The sequence below is a fragment of the Canis lupus genome, chromosome 10, assembly GCF_048164855.1.
Source record: "Canis lupus baileyi chromosome 10, mCanLup2.hap1, whole genome shotgun sequence".
NCBI lineage: Eukaryota > Metazoa > Chordata > Mammalia > Carnivora > Canidae > Canis > Canis lupus.
This window is the reverse complement of record NC_132847.1, coordinates 71,438,037-71,462,054: the sequence shown is the minus strand read 5'-3', so window position 1 is coordinate 71,462,054 and position 24,018 is coordinate 71,438,037. Positions and strand designations below refer to the sequence as shown.

The window sequence follows — 24,018 nt, the reverse complement described above, 5'->3', positions numbered from 1 at the left end:
CAGTGAGACTAATTTTAACTCAAAGAAAGGAGTATGTGTATACATGAAATGGAAAAGAGAAGTCATAAAATATTAAGGTGTTTTACAGGACCCAATACTCCCTTTCTTTCCTTCCCTCAGGAAGCTCATAGTCTTTTGATGTGTTTTTGACCTTTTGATCTATTGTCCTCTTTCCACCAGCTGGCCAGCTTTGCTTATTTACAGTTATTACTTCCTCATGACTTCAGTTTTTCAGTGACTCATTAAGGCAACTCCAAACTTATTCTCTAATTAGTAACCTTAAGGATTTAGCTCCTAACCTAAAATTTTCTTTCAGTAGTTCCAAGTTCTAATTTCTAGAAAAATAAAATCTGAAAGGCTAGTTCATGCTTTTGCACTAGGCAGCGAGATGGGTAATTAGCCTGTAAATGGATTGGCTCTGTATTTGTTACTGTGTCTGTTTACAAATAACAGAAAACCCTGGTTCAGTTGACTTAAACAATAAGGAAAATCTATCATCTAGCAATATGAAGTCATGAAGTAGGGTCTCTCCCGGGTCATTGAATGGATATCTCTTTGATAACTGGAGGATCTGGGACCTGGGTTCTTCACATCAGTCTACTTTGGTGTCCTCAGTACATTGATTGTGTTCCAAGGCCAGTTCCCCTCATGATCTCTGTTGTAGCCAATCTAAACATCTCAACCAAACTGTAACACCCTGTATAAGAAAAAAACTTACTAAGTTTTCTTTTTAAGAGTCAAAATCCTTTTTCCAGAAGTTCATCAGGAGACTCTTCGATGTCAACCTCATATTTTATTAACCATTATGATACATGCCATGCATAAAGCAAATGCTGGCAAAAGGAATAAGGTTACAATGATTGGCTTAGGTTCTACTTTTGAGCAGGAGAGCCAACTTTCCTAAATGATTGATAACCTGTACAAACATCAGCTTGTGCTATCAAGGAAAAGATAGAATTAGATGTTGGTGGTAATTGTGTTTGATTCAGTCAGTTGTGGATTGGGCAGCCGCTTTTTATCCTTTCTTCTGTAGCCAGAGACAGTGAGATCCCAGGGCACAAGCTTGCTATCTAGCTAACCTATGGATATGCCTGCCCTTGGGTTCAGAATCCAATAGATTGTGCTCGGAAGCTCACACGGCAGAAATGGTAGCTTCCTATGTGGCAGAGTCTGTGAGTAGGATGTTTTTCTTCAGATGGGGCTTGAGCTGTTAGTATCATGATCATGTGCCCGATACAAAACTTTACCTCCCATTAATCTTCTATGTGTTCTCATCTTCCTAATTTCTTTAAGTATGTGTTTATCAAGTCTGTGTTGAATGCCTGCTATGTGCCAAGCCCTTGAGACACAGGGATGAATAAGACAAAGGGCAGAAATCAAGGAGTCCATGGTGTTGGTGTGGACACAGAAGTACAATGGGAAAATCTACAAGGCATTTTAGGGTGCTTACATAGAAGTATGTCAAAGAACATATGCGGTAATTAGAGAGGGCCAGTTTCACACGGAAGAAGAAATTAGGTAGTGGAGTGGGAATAAGGCAGAGGCACTTAGACTCCTTAATTAAAGGAAATTCCAGTGGAAGTTGCAATGATTAGTAATAGCTTAATGCACCTAAATACCCCAAGAAATGTGTAATTCTAGCTAGGAGTCTCAGTTAGCAAAAAAGTACCAAACAGTGGCATTTCTGGAAAAAAAAAAAAAAAAACGAGTTGGCTGATAAAGTCTTTTTTTTTTTTTTTTTGCTTCAGTTTTGAGTCTTTGATAATGCTAAAAGTTGTGATAGAATTATTTGCATTCTGATACTGCCAGAGAGTGTATAATGCACCTTCATATCTTTTAGTAAAATTCATCTTTGTATCAGTGCTATGAGTCCTTCAGCAGGGCTATCTTTATCCCCATTTGAGATGGTTCTAGAGAGGAGATTAATCCGTATGTAACGTAACATAACTAATAAACACAAGAACATGGACTTGAACCCAAGATCTCTGGTTCCATATGTGCTCTTCATCCTATACCTTGTGCTGCTGAATGCTATGTTTCTTTCTTGCTAGAAGTAAAGTTATAGGTTATTAATTATGACACCCAAGACCTAAGTTAGTATCAATATTTTAAAAGTTTGATAATCATAAAATAAATGCAAATAGACTTCTCTCAGAAACACATACATTGGGTCAAGTTAAGCTAAGTGTCCTAGGTAGAAATCATCAGGACTTGCTATAATAGATAAGAATAATCTGTAACTAGCGTGTCATCTCTGTAGGTATAAATTGTGTTTTAAAGATATTGGGAGAAAGTTTGCTCTTTTAAAGAGCTTAAATATTGCTGCCTGCCATCCTGTTTACACTGTTAATTTGGTTTCCAAATCCTTTTAGCCAGATAAAGCAAAGGTAAACTTCAGAATAGGCCCTGTACAAATTATCACCAATTCTAAATTAATGAGCTTTTTGCTTTATCTGAGTTGCAGAAAGACTAAACAAATGTGCTGGGATCATATGTTTTCTTTCCATCTGAAGGGCTATCTTCCCCTTTTAGCACTATTCCCTCCATCAGGAAATTTAAGAGGTCCACTAGTTTAAAAAGTCCAGTGTTTCAGTGTGAAATGGATGGCTTAGGACCACCCCTTATTTTCTTTCTTCCACCTCTGACTTTCTTTGTCCCCACTCAGTAGGTGACTAAGCCTCACTTACTGGTTTAATCTAATTTTTCCATTTCCAAATTCACATTCACCATCATCAAACACTAAAGTAATTCTGCGAGGGATTCGAAGCTGCTGCATGATACTGACATTTTGTTGATGTAGTGTGATTATTCCTATACGTCTTGTATTTACTGATGAGGATCCTACTTCTTTAGTATCATCTTTTCTCTACAATTGTATGATGAGAAGAAAAGCTCCTGACAGTGGCAGTAGCACCCTGTCTGGTTTAGCTAGAATAGCAGTGATTTCTTGTGCTCCCTATCCTAGCAAGTAGCCTAGTTGAGGCCAACCATTCTTTACCCTCATTTATGCTAGGACTTTGGACCCACTCTTCCCAGTTCAGGAACTTTGTAATGGAAAACAGTGGATCCAAAGGAATCCTGCTTTGATTCCAGCTCTGCACCCTCAGGCACATTGCTTCCCCTCATTAAACTCAATTTCCCCATATGTAAAATGAGAGTATCTGATGTGATTAAGATCTCTTCAAAATGTTTTACTTTCACTTTGCTAAATTTTTGTCAAAGCAGTATTTTTTAATTGCCCACATCATCGCTACTACTCAAATATTATTCTAGCATTCCCAGAGAACTTTGGAAAATCCTAGCAGCAATGGTTATCTGCTAAATCCAATGCCACAGGCATAGGAGCCAGGTTATGGTATTCTTTTGCAAAATCCCTAATGGTATCCACAGTATGGAAAGCAAACATCGTTTTTTATGGCAAAAGCAAAAAACAAAACAAAAACAAAAACAAAACAGAACAAGCTCTTCTACTGGGAAATATTTGCCCAGAGGACAAATGTTGATTTTTAAAAATTTATCATTACCTACACTATAAATGGTTTGAATCTATATGTTCATCCCTCAGACACTTTCCCTGCTCTAAAGAATTCACTTTTTTGCCATTTACCATTCCATCTGTGTCACATGATGATTATTTCAAAACCTAATTAAACTTTCATATAAGTTTAAATTGTCTTCCTCTCTCCAAAGAAAACAAAAGCAACAAAAAAAAAATAAACAATAATAAAACCAACCAACCAAACATAAGCAAATTCTTAAAGTCAACCAACCAACCAGCACCACAACCAACAAAAAACATAGGGCTTCAATCACCATCTATTGCAAAGTACTTTTAAGTCCATAGACCCAGATCCCTGTCTCTCCTTCTGGGCTTCAGTCTTGTGAAATGCTTAAAACTGAACCAATTTCTACCCAAACTTGCTCTATTACTCAAGTTACCTTATCTCAGTGAATGGTAAAACCAAGACAAATAGATGGGGCATTATTCTTAATTCATTTTTCTGCTGCACCTTTCACAACAAATCATTTTCCAAATCTTTATGACCCTAATATCTAGTAGTTCTCAAACCTTTCTACTTTCATCTCTAGAAATATTATATTGGCTTCTTAATGGTGCCAATTATACTGGCTTCTTAATGGTGCCAATACTTGGTGATCAGAGTTCTCCATTTGGTAGCTTCAGATGGGAATGGGATTCTGTTACTTCTCTGCTTAAAACTCAGTGGTTCCAACTGCCTTTCCGATAAAGTTCAACTCATTTTCATGGTTTTCAGGTCTTGATGAAATCCCACTTCATTCTCACTTTGCTCACTGCCCTCCCTGGAAGCTCAGTATTTGGTGTTTTCAAACCTGACTGCACCTTACAATTGCCTGGAGATGTTTTTTGGGGAAAATTAGATGCATGTATTCCCTCCTGTGCACAGAAATGATTTAGTTTGTGTGGGATAAAGATATGCATCATATCACAAAAATCTCTCCGGGTGATATAACTGTGCAGTCTTTTCACAGTTATTCCAGCTTCCACACATGCTAAGTGTTGCCCTGTCTCTGTAAATTCTCCTCTCAAAAACCCTCTTTTTATTAGACTTATTTCTCTTTGTGTCTGGGTCACAGGTGGAGATATGACTCAGTGCACATTTCCTGGATAAATGCACACAGACTGGCAGGTAGGCAGGTTGGGAGGTATGGAGAGGAATAGGGAATTGTGTTGAAAGAGAATAAAAAGATCCGGGTGTGAAGCCTTGTGCCATCAAATAGTAGGAGTGTTAGCAACAGAGTTTCGGTGGTAATTAAAATTGATAGAATATGTATGTACTTTTCACAAAATGAGGACTGGAAAGCAATGTAGGTAAAGAGCATTGGCTTTAGAATCTTCCAATATACACAGCCAAGTCTAAAGTCCTATGCCTGAGAGCAGTAGCACCTGCTAAGCAAATTGTTTAAACTCTCTCAGCCTCAGTATTTGTAGCTTCAAATTAGGGATAATTATTCAAACTTAATGTTCATAATAAGGATTCAAATATTCATGGAAAACATTTATAATACATAAAGTGCTCTCTATATATAGTCTTTGGTACGTGCATTATTCTTCATTTAAAAAGTTGAAAAGAATATATGTTTTAGGCATTATAATGATTATAGTAGAATCCATTATTATCATTATTATATACTTTATTTGCATAATTTACCCACACTCTTTTAATAGCCTCTGTCATTCCACCACAAGTATCTATAAAATATCAGTTACTTATTTTATGTGAAGCTTCTCACCATAAAAGGAAGTATTTATCCAGCATCTAGTGTTCTAACTTGGTATTAACAGAAGCTCCAAGCAACCCTTCTGATGGTCAGTACTGGGCCCTCCTTCTGATGTGTCAGCCTCTTTTCATCTGACTACTCAGGCTAGCTACTGGAGACTCTTGTAGCAGCAAACTGATTTTATTAAAACCATCTAGAGATCCTGTTGGTTTATAAAATACAAGCCATTCTTTAAACTGGTCTATGTCAAAAATGCTTCTCTACTGGTTCTGATATCATATGTTGTGAAATCATCTGGTTACATTTTCCGGATGTGAAGTAATGCATTGACAATGCCCTTGACACATAACAAGTGGTCTTATTTCTCTGGACTTACAAACTATAATTACACTCAGTATTTGTGCCTTTTTATCAGAATATGTGAGGAAAATTTAGATGTTTCCACATTTATTACGAGGTGGTGCTTCAGGATGGAGAGTTACACTTCAGGTGGAAGGCATGCTTCACCAGTTTGTAGGTGATGGTTTTGTTCTGAAGGTAGAAAGGAAATGGTTAGCCATCAGAATTGAGAGAAATAGGAGTGGAGTGGGGCAAGGATAAATTGTTTCTAGCCAGATAATACTTTGCCAAAATAATTTGAATCCCTGGTGTCATGTTCAAACAACGGATACCGCCAGCACTCTTGAGGAGCTCTCTCTGAGCAGGAGCACTGGTGGAGAGGGCTGTGGTTAGTGGACATAAGCTGAGCAAATCAGTTGTACACTGTGCCAACAAAAGGATGCTCTGTTGGCTTATCACCACCACTTCATTTAGTCCTCACAACAACTGAGACAAGTTTTATTTTCTCTATCTTACACTTGGACCACTGAGCTGTGGAAAGGAGAAAGAATTTATACATGTTTAGAGGATAAGTGGAAAAATCAGAAATAAAATCCAAGCAAATCTGATCTCTAAGTCCTCTCATTCTGTTTGGTTTCCTTCTCCTGAAAGTCTCTATGAGCATCACTTCCAGCCAAGATGGAAGAACAGAGACAACGTGCCTTTCCACTGAAAACAATAGTAGCAAACAAAGTACATGAAATAATAGTTTTCAAGACACTGGATATTTGGCAAAAAAGGACAGTGATCCCTGAGAGATGACACAAAAATTAGATGAGCCTTACAATTGCCTCAGCTTATTGCCTTGAGAAGTTTTCTGGATCAGAGCACAAAGAGGGGATATACAAAGTCACTGGGCTCACTGAACTGAAGTAATAGATTAGTGAATCCAGGGAGAACAAAGTGGCTAGTGTTCATGGGACAGGATATTGGTGAGGAGCAATACACAGACAGAAATTCGCAGATATGCAGAGGATTCTTCCTAGCATTCAGTTGACTACTAAACAGTGCTTGCATGTAAGGAAACTACTGGAAGCTGGGGGAAAACAACCCCAAAAAAAGGGGGGGGAAACAGTACCCAATATTCATTCAGGACCAGAAATAGTGCATTTTCCCATCAGCCAGACTAGAAAATCCTGTGATTCATAGAGCATTGTGTAGAAAACACAGAAGGGTCTTTTCATAGTCATGGGGAATAATTAGCCCTAGAAAGAAAATTGTTTTTGTCCCAACTAACAAATCTTAGAAACAAGACATAGAAGGACTAAAAATACTTCCCAACTAACTTAACCATGTCTCAGGAAAAAAAAAAAAGCTGGTTAATATTTATAAGCATGTAAATATATCCAGCCCCCAGTAAGGTAATATTTAGTGTTCAGTATGCAATATAAGATTACCAGGCATGCAATGAAAAAGGGAAATATGGCCCCTAATGAGGAAGAAAAATCAATCACCTGAAACCAGTCAAAATTGACCCAAATAATAGAAGTAGCAGGCAAAGACATAAGACCACCAAACAGGGAGACAGTGAATGTCTGTTCAAAGGCCAGCAGGCAGTCAGAATTCTCTCTTCCTGGGGGAAGGTCAACTTTCTTTTTGTTCTATTCAGGCCTTCAACTGACTGGATGAAGCCCATCCACATTAGGGAGAGCAATCTGCTTTCCTCAGTTTATTGGTTTGAATGTCAATCTCATCCAAAAATGCTATCAGAATACTACTTAAGAAAATATCTAGGCGCCCCATGGCCCAGTCAAGCATACCCATAAAATTAATCACCACGGTACTATTAAAACTCAAAAGAGATTGGCAGTGACATGGTAGTGCCAGGGTGCTCTTAAACTGTCATATGTACTGTGGAATGGGCCAAGAGACTTTCATGGAAAGAGCCTTCTATTCAGTTAGAAATGGAACAACAATTCCAATGATCAGGAGTTAGAGTTCCTGACATGCTCTAGAAATAGCAAGAAGACTGGAGTTGCTTGTATGGGGGTGAGTGTTAGAAGCAGTGAAAAAAGAAGAGATAAGAGCCAGGGGTCAAATCATGAAGGGCCTTATAGGACATCAAAAGGCACTGGATTATATTTGTGACAAGTAAGCCCTGGAATAATATGAGCAAGAGAGTGGTACAGAGAACATTGAGAAAAAACATTAGGATGAGGGAAAGAATGAAAACAGATCCACTGAGAGCATGTTTCTATAATCATTTCCAATTCCTTGAAAGGATGATAAAGAGTATGCTCTTGGTGGGTTGCAGTAAGTGTCCCGATTTGAATGGTCTCATCATATGGATAGCCTAATGTCCTCCATTCACCTTCCTTTCGGTTTCTGGCCTGAAATGTGGAAATTGGTATATGTCAGGGTCATTGGCTATTCTGGTCTCAGAGGGCAGATGCTAACTACCCTCAGGATTTCTTTGCAACATCAGAAGCTGTAGGCTCATTAGACTCGAAACATGCGAGCCACCACCACAAGTCAACTTTGATTTAGAGCAACGGAGCTGGCATTGCTTGAAGGTGAGGTCACTGGAATCAGAGCCTTGATGAAGTTTCTCAGAAAGAAGACATTGTGCTGTATTTGTGTCTTCCTCACATTCCTCCTTCGCTCTTGCCTTGCTTCCCACCACATGTGGGTTGGCTGTTTCTAGGGCCCTGGGGATTGAAGGAAAGTTGTTGAGTTTGAAGTATATCAAAGAGTCTACACAAAACCAGGGAAAAGTCCCTCAACCTGGGCAAAGTTTTCCAAAGAAAAATATTCTATGGCAAATGGAAGAAGGAAAATGAGAGAAGAGGGTTACTTTAGCCTGTTCCAGAAAACAGCACTTGGTGTATATGCATGAAATTCACTGCATAATACAGAGGCTGATTCTCCAGCTATGAGTCAGAGTCTAGCTGATGTGAAATGATGGAGGGCAAAGCTCCTGGAGGTTTAGACACAGGGAGAGGCTCCAGGACTTTTTGTCTCAATGGCGAAGGCTGGACAGGAAAGTCAGGATCCCTGCATTTTAGGATCAACTCATCCAGAGGAATCATGCATAAGCTGGTCCCTCTTTTCCATTGGTCTTAATTTTCTCTTCCATAAAATAAGGGTAGTAATATTATTTCTTCTGCAGGGTTAATGTGGGGATCAGGGGTTATATGGATGGAAAAGTGCCTTGTAAACTCCGAAGTCATTACCTGTGTACGTTTGTCTTACTCTCACGCTATTCAACTAATATTTATTTATGATCCTATTCTGAGTCTGGGAACTGAACCACAGTGAGGTACCCAGTGGAGACAGAAGCTTAATTTTGTGTGTGTGTGCATGTAAAAGTGAAAATATTGGTGTTAGTCAAGCTATAAACACTTTCTCTGGTTCCTTTAAGGTGAAGTTCATTATCTATTCCAAATTCCCTCCTTGTCCAGTCTTCCTACCTCAGAAGATGTTTTCACATGATACCTGCCCAGTTGTTCAAGTTGTTTTTTTTTTTTGTTTTTTTTTAAGCTTTTATTTATTTATTCATGAGAATACACAGAGAGGAGAGAGAGGCAGAGACACAGGCAGAGTGAAAAGCAGACTCCATGCAGGGAGCCTGACATGGGACTCGATCCAGGGTCTCCAGGATCACGCCCTGAGCTGAAGGTGGCGCTAAACTGCTGAGCCACCAGGGCTGCCCCCAGTTGTTCAAGCTGTGGCACAGGAGTCTTCTTCAATTCCTCTTTCCTTCTTCCCTTCTGCATCTAATCTACCAGTGAGCCCTACTTCTTCCACCTGTAGAAAATATCTGGAAATCTCTCTTTCCCCATATTTCTCTGCTGCTGCCATCCAGACACAAGGCATACTTGTTTCCCACACTGCCTCTCACAATGATTTACTGGCTACTTTCTGTATTTCCACTATGACCATTTACCCTGACTTTTCTCCAAAGTAGTCAAAGCATCTTTGAAAAACACCATACCATTGCCTTGCTTAAAGGCATATGATTGTCTGAATTTCAAATTCCTTATCATGGCCACCATGTCCAATGTGATTTGTCATCTGTCCCCATTCAGAGCATGGTTCATACCTCTCTCTGTTTCACTCTGCTCTCATTACATGAACAGTCATGCTAGTCCTCAAGAACAGATCATTCCCATGTCAGGGAATTCCTCTCTTTCCTTGGCCTCAAAGTTTTGATCCTAGATCTTTGCATGGTGGTCCCCTTCTTCTGAGTCAGATATCTTAACCTCAGAGACATTTTTCTGATCCAACCTAAGGGCCACCAGCCTGGTCACTTTCTCACTATGCTGCCTTTGATTTTACCAACATTTATCATTATCTGAAACTTTCTTATTCATTTGTTTACATCTCTGTTGTCTGTTTTCACCTGTACTAGAGACTCCATAAAAACCAGAATCTTCCTTACCTACCAAGTTCAGTACTGTGCCTGGCTGCCAATCTCACCATAATACACATATAGAATAGCATCTAGTACGTAAGAAATCTATAATCGGTATCTTGGTAGTAAACAAAATCTTACAGTGATTTTAAGAAAATCACTTTATCATGTTTTTTTGGTATAAATGTAAATAAGATGAAACTCCAAAAGTCACCCCTAGTTGCTCAGATATATCTGAGCTGAACAACACCAAAATTAAATTACTTAATTTGAATAAGTTGATGAGCGCTGTCTTCAATGATATATATATATATATATATATATATATATATATATATATACCATGTGTACACACGCACATGCACACATGTATTTTTAAATAAAATCAGGCTTCAGAAAATTGCTTCCCAGGAAAAAATATTTTTCCTAAATTATGGCATGCTCTTGTGGAATTACGAGCAGCTGCATACAGGAGGAGAGTAGATGCGAAGGAATTATAAGTAGGGGATGTGTAGATCCAATATGTTCTTCATCTCAATCTAGTGGAAAGCTTGTTAGAAAGAGAGAGGGGACTGAACATAGCTCAGCAGTAGAAAGAACTTATTTGGTATTATTGACCAATGCACAGAAATGTACCAAACAATAGAGGTTGTCTACTCTACCTCAAGGAGCCACAATATCCCCTTGTGGGTGAGTGTGAGGTTTTCCCTGAAGGGAATGTATACTCCCCATTGTCAGTCATCTGGGAAGGCTCCCAATCCTTTTGCAGAAGATAAGGATTGGGGCAAAAAAAGCTTTAGAAGTGGGAGGGAGAAGCTCTCCCTTTTCTGGGAGACAGACTTCCTTAAATTTGACTGTGATAGGAGGTGCTGGGAGAACCATAGGCAGTGGGGTGTGGGGACCAGGGCAGCACCAGACGCTGGTTCCTGCATACAGAAAAAGGCTGAGAGCTCGGAGATGTGGCTGAAGAGGGGATCATCAATCCACTGTTGACCAGTGGATTCTGAATGAAGCCCATTCTTGGAGCAACTCTAAGTTACTCTCTATGTTGTATGTCCATTTGATTATACTCCAACTGTAAGGGTGTCACCTCACCCTTGGTCAGAGCAGGAGCCCTTTATGTCCTTCATCCAGAATGATAATGAGGTAGTGTTGGCCCATGTTCTATTGTTGCCCTTCACTTCCTGTGGGGACATGAGTATAGGACAGAGAGTTCAGGAATAGGAAACATGATCTATGGTTTCTCAGGGAGGGGCAACAGCATTTCCTTTCCCTCTAGGTTGGTGGCACCTCAGTGCATTCTGCAGGTGAGTCAGTGATTAAGGCAAGCCTTTTACCCACTCCTGATCCAAATACCAAGTACATCCTAGGATGAAGATTGTACTCCTTTTAGTAGTCACCTGTCCCAGTGGGTTGTAACAGGAAACCCTGGGAAGGGAAGATTGAATCTCAGCCCCAGGCCAGGGCATGCCACATCAGTCAGGAGGCTCCCACCAGCAGACAGGTAAATACAAAACTTCATGAGGTGGGGCGTTGGTCATGTGGGAAGATCTGCACGCTCAGAGTATCCTCTTGACAGAGGTAGTACAGCATTAAATAGCAAGCATAAAACACCATGACAGCTTGGGAGAGAGAGTAGAGAAGAAAGGAAGCTATTATATTTTGGCACCCTTAGTGGTACTTTTGTCCCACTTTTTTTTTGCACAGGGAGCCCCAAGAATTATATAGCTAGTCCTGGTTGCATGCACAGTTTCGTGGCCGTCCAGATAATCTCAGCATTCCTGCCCTTAGCCTTTATCTGCCCTAGAAAGCAGCAGGGAACATTTTTCAAAGGCAGCACCAGGTCTTCGAAGAGCAGTAAGAGAACATTGGTGTTTGGGGGTGTGAGATCTCAGTTGAAAGTCTGAAAGGGTAAAACTTGTCTCCAAAGTTATACATATTTTCTTTAAAACAAGATTTTACTGATTCATTTATTGATTCATTGTGCAAACTGGAGGAGGGGCAGAGGGAAAGGGAGAGAGAGCATCTCAAGCAGACTCCCTGCTGAGCACAGAACCCAATGCAGGGCTTAATCTCATGACTCTGAGATCATGACCTGAGCCAAAACCAAGAATCAAATGCTCAACTGAGCCACCCACACACCCACCACAAAGTTATATTTCAGCCAGCACAAATCTTTCTATCTGTGTTAAGTATAAAACAGTGCCTAAGTATTTTCTTTCTTGTTGGACTTTCAGGAGTTTTGGGGTGTTTTTCACCAAATTGCTCACAGGACAATCTTTAATGGTAAACTTTCAAAACTCCAGATTGTCAAAGGAGAAGAAATCAAAGGTTATCTAGTTCAATCTATACAATTTACAAATGGAGAGAGTAAGATCTGTACTCAAGTGGGGCAAGAGGACTGTTCAAAAGTATTAGAATAAATCCAGTAGTGGCATAATTTGGTAAATAATTTCTGAGACCCAGTCCTGAGTGGTTTCCACTAAATCTGAGTATTTCTTCCTTTCGGTTGACTTTCATTTTCATGAATATGAAACGTGCCAAAGCCATAATTTACTTTAAAAAAGTAAGTGTATTGAGTGCCTACTGCATGATAGGCACTCACTGTTTATGATCTGTTTTAAGGTCATGATAATCTTGTAAAGATATTATCATAGCCCCATTTTACAAGTGAGGATGTGAAGGCACGAAGCATACAAATTGAGTAGTTAGTATATCAATTAGGATTCCATTCCACATTAGTATAACTCTGAGCCTATTGTAGTGGGTGGAGTGGAAATTGAAGGATAAGTCCACGTGGAACCTATGAATGTGGCCTTATTTGCAAAGAGTGTTGGCAGTTATAATTACTTAAGATCAAGATCTTGAGATGATCCTGGATTACCAGTGGGTCCTAAAGCCAATGACAAATGTTCTTATAAGACACAGACACACAGAAGAGAAGGTGATGTGAAGACAAAGGTAGACATTGAAGTGATTTGTATAGGCCAAGGAATGCCAAGGATTGCTGGCAGCTGCTAGAAGCTAGGAGAAAAGCGTGGGATGGATATCGCCTCAGAACCTCAAGAAGGATCCAGTACTTCCAACACATTGATTTCAGACTTCCGGCCTCCAGATCTGTAAAAAATAAATTTCTGTTGGTTTAAGCCACAAAGTTTGTGATAATTTCAGCAGTTCTAAGAAATAAATACACTGTGTTTTTTGTTACATCTTCTAGCTTCTTATATATACTTTTCTGCCTTTAGTTTACCTACTAGTCTCAAGGTATGTCTCAAGAAGGAAATTTCTAGATAGTGGATAGAAAAGGAATTAAAAGAAAGTGGCTCATATCTGATTGCTATTTTGCAGGCCATTTCTGGATCAGTTGATTCCATTACACAAGCAAGAGTTCTTAAAATAAATTTCCTTGGAAAAATAAGGGGAAGCACCCACAGTGAATTGCAAACCATTGTTCCAGTTGCTTTTTGTAACAATAACAACAAAAAAAGACACAGGCCACTTAAATGATTCACAGATCATGTGATTTTAATATGGATGATACCGTGCAGAACTTCTTTGTTTTCTAGGACCTTTCTTTCACATGCATGATCTCATTTTGTTCCCATGTCAAGCCCATATTTTTTTGTGTTATTTTATTCATGAGAAGATAGCAGTTCAGCCAGTTATCTGCCCAGGGTACCATAGCTAATATGTGTCAGAACAGGGAACTAAGCCCAGCTTACTTGCTAAAATGCTTTTACCACTATGAAATAAAGGAATCACTGGCTTTTTTTTTGTACAACCCCCTTGTTTTTAGTGGTAGAAAAGTGACTTGTGCATTGAACTCTTAGTAGAAACAGAAGAGAGATCAAAAGACAGTTGAAAGGATTATACTCCAGGCTCTTACTTTTCTTATCTGGTCTGATTCAAAGCATTTTGTGGATAAAGGAAAATTATTGTGTGAGGTATTGTGGAATTTTAAATTGGGATCAAAGTCATAAAACAGCCAGATGTTTTGGAGCAAAGCCTCCAAACAAGCTAGAGAATGTACAGTGATGACCACAGCTCAGCCAATTTAAGACAGATTTGGAAGAGGACCTTCACATTTCTAGTTTGTTCCAATGGCCAAATTCAGGGTAATAGCTAAAATAAGAGTAGGGGGGTACACTTTAAAAGCTTATCACATTTGTAACATCTTTTCTTTCTTTTATATGTTTGAATCATTATGATCATTACAATGAATCATTATAATCACTATAATGAATCACCCTGAGACATAAAAGTATTACCACCATTTTATAGATGAGGAAACCAAGGCTTACAGGGGCCCAGCAACTTACCCAAGATGACACAGCAAAAATGCCTCAGTGGGACTGGGATTCAAACCCAGATTTACATACCCCCCTTTTTCATCAGACTTCATGATTTAATCACACAGTGGAGGTGAAGTCGATTCCTGTCAATGGGACCAGAAGTTCTACAAAGTGTCATATATAGTGCTGGACACTGGGTGACAGAAATTAATCTGCCCAAGGAGCTCGCATTAGGCTGGAGAAGGGAAGAAAAAAGCCTTAACAGAATACCTAAATTACAACTACTATTCTGAATACGTAATTTTAAAAGCCCGTACTTAAGTCTGTGCCATGAGCTCTCCACAGTTAGGCCCTCTTCCTTACCATTGAGGATGCCAATTGGAGATAAGTGAATTATGACCAATAGTAGTTAAAACAATACAGATATTTACCAACTGATTCACCAATAAGGCCGGTCTGGTTCTGTGGCTCATTGATATCATCAAGGATCCAGGTTTTCATCTATGTGTTTATTTTCTCATGGTTTTATTTACTTTTTTAAAAGATTTTATTTATTTATTCATGAGAGACACAGAGAGAGAGGCAGAGACACAGGCAGAGGGAGAGGCAGGTTCCATGCAGGGAGCCTGATGTGGGACTTGATCCTGGGACTCCAGGATCATGCCCTGAGTTGAAGGCCAACACTCAACTGCTGAGCCACCTAGGCGTCCCTTTCTCATGGTTTTAAAATGGCTTCTCAAACTAGTGTTCTAAGGCAGGGGCAAAGTGTTCTTTTTATCACCCCCTTTGTCAGGCATTGTGTCTATCTCATTTAATTTTTACACACACAAATAACGTTGGAAAACTTATGTCTATGCCTCACAGGTGAGGCAATTGAAGGATTATTTAATTTGTCAGGATATGGGTCCAGAATTAAAACTCAGGTCAAGAAATGAGCAGAAGGGGCAGCCCCAGTGGCACAGCGGTTTAGCGCCGCCTGCAGCCCAGGGCATGATCCTGGAGACCCTGGATCGAGTCCCACATCAGGCTCTCTGCGTGGAGCCTGCTTCTCCCTCTGCCTGTGTCTCTGCCTCTCTCTCTCTCTCTGTGTGTCTCTCTCATGAATAAATAAATAAAATCTTAAAAAAAAAAAGAAATGAGAAGACATGAACAGACATTTCTCCAAAGAAGACATACAAATGGCTGACAGATGCTTTAAAAAAATGCTCTACATCACTTAGCATCAGGAAAATATAAATCAAAACCACACTGAACGAAACTAGACCACTCTCTTGCACCATACACAAAGATAAACTCAAAATGGATGAAAGATCTAAATGTGAGACAAGATTCCATCAAAATCCTAGAGAACACAGGCAACGCCCTTTTTGAACTCGGCCACAGTAACTTCTTGCAAGATACATCCATGAAGGCAAAAGAAACAAAAGCAAAAATGAACTATTGGGATTTCATCAAGATAAGAAGCTTTTGCACAGCAAAGGATACAGTCAGCAAAACTAAAAGACAACCTACAGGATGGGAGAAGGTATTTGCAAAAGACGTATCAGATAAAGGGCTAGTTTCCCAGATCTATAAAGAACTTATTAAACTCAACAGCAAAGAGACAAACAATCCAATCATGTAATGGGCAAAAGACATGAACAGAAATCTCACAGAGGAAGACACAGACATGGCCAACATGCACATGAGAAAATGCTCCGCATCAGTGGCCATAGGGGAAATACAAATCAAAACCACAATGAAAAAAAAAAAAAAACACAATGAGATACCACCTCACACCAGTGAGAATGGGGAAAATTAACAAGGCAGGAAGCCACAAATGTTGGAGAGGATGCGGAGAAAAGGGAACCCTCTTACACTGTTGGTGGGAATGTGACCTGGTGCAGCCACTCTGGAAAACTGTGTGGAGGTTCCTCAGAGTTAAAAATAGACCTGCCCTACCACCCAGCAATTGCACTGCTGGGGATTTACCCCAAAGATTCAGATGCAATGAGACGCCGGGACACCTGCCCCCCGATGTTTATAGCAGCAATGTCCACAATAGCCACACTGTGGAAGGAGCCTCGGTGTCCATCGAAAGATGATGGATAAAGAAGATGTGGTTTAGGGCAGCCCCGGTGGCACAGCGGTTTAGCGCCGCCTGCAGCCCAGGGCGTGATCCTGGGGACCCTGGATCGAGTCTCACGTCGGGCTCCCTGCGTGGAGCCTGCTTCTCCCTCTGCCTGGGTCTCTGACTCTCTCTCTCTCTCTCTCTCTCTCTGTCTCTATGAATAAATGAATAAAATCTTAAAAAAAAAGATGTGGTTTATGTATACAATGGAATATTACTCAGCCATTAAAAATGACAAATACCCACCATTTGCTTCGATGTGGATGGAACTGGAGGGTATTATGCTGAGTGAAATAAGTCAATCAGAGAAGAACAAACATGGTCTCATTCATTTGGGGAATATAAATACTAGTGAAAGGGAATAGAAGGGAAGGGAGAATAAATGGGTAGAAAATATCAGAAAGGGAGACAGAACATGAAGACTCCTAACTCTGGGAAATGAATTAGGGGAGGGTGGGGGGGTGGGGGGGACTGGGTGGCGGGCACTGAGGGGGGCATTTGATGGGATGAGCACTGGGTATTATTCTGTATGTTGGCAGATTGAACACCAATAAAAAATAAATTATTAAAAAAAGCACACTGAGATCCCACTTCACACCAGTCAGAATGGCTAAAATTAACAAGTCAGGAAATGAATGTTGGTGAGGATGTGGAGAAAGGGGAGCCCTTTTACATCGTTGGTGGGAATGCAAGCTGGTATAGATACTCTAGAAAACAATATGGAGGTTCCTCAAAAGTTAAATATAGAGCTACCTTAAGACCCAGCAATTGCTCTACTAGGTATTTACCCAAAGGATACAAACATAGTGATATGAAGGACCTGCACTCTAATGTCTATGGCAGAAAAGTCCACAATAGCCAAAGCCAAACTATGGAAAGAGCCCCCAGATGTCCATCAACAGATGAATGGATAACTAAGATGTGATTTGGATATAGATATATAGATATAGATATCTCCAATGGAATATTACTTAGCCAGCAAAGGGGAAAAAATGAAATCTTATCATTTGCAACAACACGGATGGAACTAGAAGGTATTATGCTAAGGAAAATAAGTCAATAAGAAAGACAATTATCATATGATTTCACTCATATATAGAATTTAGGAAATAAAACAGGATCAGAGGGGAAGGGAGGGAAAAAATAAGATGAAATCAGAGAAAGAGACAAACTGTAAAAGACTCTTAATTATAGGAAACAAACTGAGGGGTGCTGTGGGGGGAGGCAGGTGGGGAAATGGGGTAATTTGAGTGATGGGCATTAAGGAGGGCACATGATATAATGAGCTCTGAGTGTTTTATGCAACTGATGAATCACTGAACTCTTTCTGAAACTAACGATACACTATGTGTTAATTAATTGAATTTAAATAAAATAAAAAAAAAAACCCTCAGAGGTCTTAAAATACTCCAAAGGGTAGGCTTTTAACTATGAGAGTGCTATAAAACCTGCGTTGCTGAAAGCTGGAGTCCTCCCCCCAGTGAAATACAGACAGCAGTCAGCTATTTGTAACCTAGTGCTATTACAAAGCAGTTCAAACGTTTTTACCGCATTCTTAAGCAGATAAGGATTCTACAGCCTAGAAGGACTTAACAGTCCATACCACTGTTTTGTGGTGAGCCAGACTCTAACTCAGGGATCCTGCTCTGCTGTATGGAAACCTTTCTGCTTTTCTCCCCTCAACTTTATTCTATTTCAGTTTAGGAGAGGACAGGTTCAAGATGAGCATATGCTTTAAATATTTCAGTGAGCAGGTGGGGCGATGGGGGTGGAATGGGTTATGCATTGCTATCATATCTCAGGGAAGGCTAAAATACCAAGAATTTTTTCTCCCTTTCCCATAAGAAAATGCCAAGAAAGAAACCACTTCAAGATGCTATTGTCTTGCTATGCATGGGGTGGGGTGGGGGGAGCTGTGGGATGAGGGCTGGGAGGGAAGAAAAAAGAGAAGGAAAAGTAAAATCCTAGAATGTCTTTCAATCTACATTAGCAAGAAAACTCCACTATTCCCTCTCTTTTAACCACTACTGTATCAGATGAGAGACTTCATCATTCATCTTTATCTTGTTTCATAAAGACCTTCACTCCTTGAGGTGTCAGACGGGACTGACTGGACACAGGCAAATGAGCTGGGGCAGCGTGTTTAAGTCTTTCCTGTCTCTAATGTGCCTTCCATTCCTTTTCATTTTTTTCTCATTCTTGGCCATGCTGGTGTCCCTTTCTCTGCACCAGATTTTAATGCCTTTAAGATTCAAGATTCCTTTGTTTTGATAGCAATAGTCAATTAGCGTAGCCCCTTAGTGCCCTCTCCAGAGTCCTGTCTTCCTTGGTGTCCTAGCAAATGTAATTTAGGAATTAGAGTAAAGATGGAGTAGAATCTAATAAAGAATCATACCCTCCGTAATGGAAAACTTAAGCCAGTAGTATTTTCACGTAAGTTCTGAAAATTTTAAACTTTAGAGAGAATATGGCAGGCATATTGGGGTCTTAAATCAACCTAATTTGCCAGATGAATTAGATAATTAACAAAGATCTTCTTTAAGGATCATTAGCAAACCTAGATCTGTACACGTGACAATTACAATACATGTTTTTCTCATAAAACAGCCAACATGATGACTAGTAATTAACCTAGTAACTGACAGAGCATTATTCCTTCTGTTCCTTTCCCAAGCAGAATCGTGCCACAATGACAAGGAAAGCCCAAGAGATTTTTGATTTGTTCAGTGTATATTAATTTTGTGTATTTATTATTTATACCATACATTTGCCCAAACAAAATCTATCTGATACTTCAATGGTAATAATGTCAATATCAGGAACTCTTACTTATTTCTGATCATCTGTGGTGAGATGATTCTAAGAAATGTGCTTTACTTTATAGAACTAACATGTCTAGATTTTTTTTTCATAGAACAGGAGGTATAGATAATGTATTGTTTCTATTGAACAGAAGGTTATTAGTGTCATAGGGCACATGCACTGTGCCTAGCACAGGATTAGGTGAGTTTTATTTACCTCATTTAATTATTCCAACAACCTCATTAGGTAGCCTTTATTAGGCCAATTTTATGGATCAGAACTCCAAGGCTTATAGAAGTAAACTGGTTTGAATGAGATCCATCTGATTCTCAACCCCATGCTCTTCCTTTGTACCACAGTGCATATGTGCACGCACATGTATCCACTGAAATTCTGATTTGACATAAGATGGAACATGAAAAATGGTCCATTTAGACTGAGTCCTTCCAGGGCCACACATCCAGATGTCACCACACATAAACCACACATTTTAATTCGTGATATTTCCAAAATATCTAAATGTGTTTGTGAGACACATAAGTCCTCTCTTCTTGTTCTCTAAAAAATGTCAGTTTTATTTAGCCAAGTTTATAGAACTTTACACAGAGGAGGCCACATAGTGTAAGATCTAATGAAGCATGTCTCAGTAGGGCTTTGTTCTAATGAAACAGAGTTCATGGAACATTACTTAGTTCAGATATGGGCCCGTCAGAGTTGAGATTAACAAACCATTGTTACACAACAAAATTTTTATATTTGAGGTTTATATTTCCATTTTGAAATACCAAACACTACCAAATGTACTTTCCTTTTGAAGAAATTGACAAAAGTTGTGTGTATTTAAGGCGTACAGTGTTATGATTTAATATACATAGTGAAATGATTACGACAGTCAAACTAATATATCATCTCCTCACATAAGTATTACCTCCTCCTCCCACTGCCATGGATATAGAGCACCTAAAATATACTCTCATAGAAATCTCTAGAATTCAATACTAGAATTGTGTTAACTCTGGTCATCAACCTGTAAGTCAAATCTTTAGACTTATTCATCTTACTGCAAAAAACTGCAGCTTTGTGTACTTTGACTAACATCTCCCTATTTCCCTGACCTCTCTGCCCCCGGTGACCACTCTTCTACTCTCTGCTTCTATGTGTTTGACATTTTTAGATTCTACATATAAGTGAGATCAGACAAGTTTTTCTTTGTCTGACCTATTTCAATTAGGATAATACCCTCCATATTCATTCATATTGTCACAAATGCAAAATTTCCTTCTTTTTACAGATTGCATAATATTCTATTCTAGCTATTGTGAATAATGCTGCAATGAACATGAGAGTGCAGATGTCTCTTTGATATAGTGATAGTGATTTTATTTCCTATGGCTATATATCCAGAAGTAAGATAGTTCTACTTTTTATTTTTTGGGGGAAACTCCATACTTTTTTTTTTCTATAATGGTTTTACCAAATTACATTTCTACCAACAGTGTTCAGGTGTTCCCTTTTCTCCACATCCTTACCAACACTTGTTATTCTTTATTTTTTTAAGATTTTATTTATTTATTCATGAGAGACAGACAGACAGACAGAGAGGCAGACACCCAGGCAGAGGGAGAAGCAGGCTCCATGCAGGGAGCCCGATGTGGGACTTGATCCCAAGTCTCCAGGATCAAGCCCTGGGCTGAAGGCGGTGCTAAACTGCTGAGCCAGCCAGGCTGCCCTGTTATTCTTTATGTTTTTTATAATAGCCTAATAAGTGTGTGGTGATGTTGCACTGTGGTTTTGATTTGCATTTCTCTGGTGATTATTGATGTGAGCATCTTCTCATATACCTATCAGCCATTTGTGTGTGTTCTTTGGGAAAATAATTTATTCAGGTTCCTTGTCCATTTTTTAAAATTGGGTTTTTATGTTGCTTTTTTTTGCTATTGAGTTATATGCATTTTTACATATTTTAGGTATTAACCCCTTATCAGTTACATGATTTGCAAATATTTTCTACAAATAATAGCTGCCTTTTCACTTTATTGATTGCTGCTTTTTCTGTGCAGAAGATTTTCAGTTTGATATAGTCCCCCTTATTTAGTTTTGCTTTTGTTTCCTTAGATTTTGGTGAATATCCAGAACTATATTGCCAAGGCAAATATCAAGAAGATTTTACTCCATGCTTTCTTTTAATAATTTTCTGGTTTCAGGTCTTACCTTTAAGTCTTTAATGCATTTTGGATGGGTTTTTGGGGTATATGAGATAAGGTCCACTTTCATTATTTTGCATGTGGATACCCACTTCTTCCAACAATCTTTATTGAAAAGACTGTCCTTTTCTCATTGTATATTCTTTGTACCCTTGTTGAATATTAATGTATAAAAATAGGCTTATTTCAAAAAATATAGGCTTATTTCTAAACTCTTGATTCTGTTTCATTGGTCTATGTTTCTGTTTCTATGCCAGTTCCATATTGTTTTGATTACTATAAGTTTGTGATATAATTTAAAATCAGAAAATGTGATGCCTCCAACTCTGTTCCTCTTTCTCAAGATTAATTTGGCTGTTTGGTGTTTTTCGTGGTTCCTTGTGAATTTTAGATTTTTTTTTCTATTTTTTTGAAAAAGGCAATTGAAATTTTGGTAGAGATTACATTGAATCTATATATCTTTGAGAGATATGGACATTTTAACAATATTGATTCTTTCAATCCATGAACACGGGATGTCTTTCCATTTATTTATGTCCTCTTTAATTTCTTTCCTCAGTATTTGTATTTTTCAGTGTATACATATTTCACCCCCTTAGTTAAATTTATTCTAAATTATATTGTTCATTTTGATGCTATTGCTTTTCTTAAATTTTTTTTCTGATCGATTGTTGTTGGTGTAAAGAAACACAACTGAAACTGTTGATTTTATAGTCAGCAACTTTACTATATTTATTAGTTTTTACAGGGTTTTTAAATATATGGGATCTTTAAGGGTTTCTAGAAATAGTATTATGTCATCTGCAGACAGAGACGATTTTACTTATTCTGTTCTGATATGGATGCCTTTTATTTTTCTTGTCTTATTACTTTAGCTAGCACTTTCTATACTATGTTGAATAGAAGTGGTGTTTGGCATTCTTGCTTTGAATTGGATATAAGAGAAAGTTTCAGTTTTCTCCACTGATTAATTGTAGGATTTTTATAAATGGCATTTATTGTGTTGAGGAAATTTCCTTTTATGTCTATTTTATTGAGAGCTTTTATCAAGTTCATTGATGTTGAACTTTGTCAAATGATTTTTCTGCATCTATTAAGATTATCATGTGGTTTTATCTTTCATTCTGTTAATGTGATGCATCACTTAATTGATTTGAGTATGTTAGATCAAACTTGCATCCCCTGGGTAAATACCACATTGTCATCGCATATAATCTTTTTGATGTGTTGTTAAATATAGTTTGTTAATATTTAGTTGAGGATTTTTGTATCTGTGTTTATCAGAGATATTGTCCTGCAGTTTTCTTTTCTTGTGGTATCCTTGTCTGGCTTTAATATCTGGGAATAAAACAATTTTGAAAGTATCCTGTTTGTTTCTCTTTTTCAGAAGAGTTTAAGGAGAATTGGTATTACATCTTCTTTGAATGTTTAGTATAGTTCATCTGTGAAGCCATCTGGTCCTGGGATTTTCTTTGTTGGGACGGTTTTGGTTACTACTTCAATTTTCATGTTTGTTATTGTCCATTCAAGCTTGCCATTTCTTCTTGATTCAGTCTTACTAAGTTGTGCATTTCTAGGAAGTTATCTGTTTTCTCTAGGTTTTCCCACTTGTTCTTGTATAATTGTCCATAAAAATAGTCCCTTATGATTTTTAAAAAAATTTCTGAGGCATTTCTGAAGATGTAAAATCTTCTCTTTCATTTCTGATTTTAACTTCTATCTTGGTGGCCTTAATTGTATGGGGTAGCTGTGAACCCCTCTGAAGAATACTGAGAAAAATAAAAAGGTACACAAAGCAGGACCTGGATCCTATCCATCTTTTTAGCTTGTCTTCATGATTCTTCTAGGCATCCTTCTACCTGCAACTGGATGTAATTTCTCTTCCCTCTAAATTTCCTTTTTATTTTTTATAACTGTGTTGTTCCAATGTTCATGGGCATATGAGTCAGCTCGGAAGTGTGTTAAAATGCTGTAGGGGTTCTGGGGTAGAACCTGTATTCTTGTGGTGTTCAAGCTCCCAGGTGATGCTGACGCTGCCAGTCCACTAACCACCCACTGAGTATTGCAAGGATTTTGAAGCACTGGCCACTACTTGCCTTCTATTAAAATTACTTGTTTGAGGGCACCTGGGTGGACCAGTTGGTTAAGCAGCTGCCTTTAGCTCAGGTCATGATCTCAGGGTCCTGAGATCCAGCCCTCCTTTAGGCTCCCTGCTCAGTGGGGAGTCTGCTTCTCCTTCTCCCTCTGCCCCTCCTCCCTGCTGTGCTCTTTTTCTCTCAAATAAATAAATAAGATCTTTTAAAAAATTGTTTGTGTGGTTGACTTCCTCATTTGGACTTTAGTAATTTTCTTAATAATCCAATTGTGGTTTATAAAGTTCTTTCTCAAAAACTTCTCTGACCAATCTAAACAGACACTCAGTGATTCTCCATAGCATAAGCTTGTTTTAATGTCTGTGCAGGATTTTTCCTCTTTGTTTGTATATCCCCTCTATTATGAGATAAGAGCATGAACCTTTCAGCTGCGCCACAAGCATCAAAATATTACCTGGTATGAAGTAGATACTTGGCAAATGTTTATGGAAGCAACAAGCAAACTTTATTTCTTATTTCTTATTCG

At 38.7% G+C, this 24,018-nt stretch overlaps 2 long non-coding RNA genes across 3 annotated transcripts in view; one reads left to right on the top strand and one right to left on the bottom strand.

The window, feature by feature from the left end:
* Nucleotides 1-24,018, top strand: part of LOC140641940 (uncharacterized) — a 112,724-nt gene that overhangs the window by 22,838 nt on the left and 65,868 nt on the right. The gene's annotated exons all lie outside the window — the stretch shown is intronic.
* The window catches only part of LOC140641939 (uncharacterized), a 151,787-nt gene that overhangs the window by 79,624 nt on the left and 48,145 nt on the right, over nucleotides 1-24,018 (bottom strand). The window contains exon 3 of one of the 2 annotated variants that reach the window (XR_012038534.1): nucleotides 11,932-13,108. The exons of the other annotated variant lie outside the window; for it this stretch is intronic. This is a non-coding gene — a long non-coding RNA (uncharacterized lncRNA). Of the gene's footprint in view, nucleotides 1-11,931; nucleotides 13,109-24,018 lie in introns of those variants that run through there. 2 annotated transcript variants of the gene reach the window in all.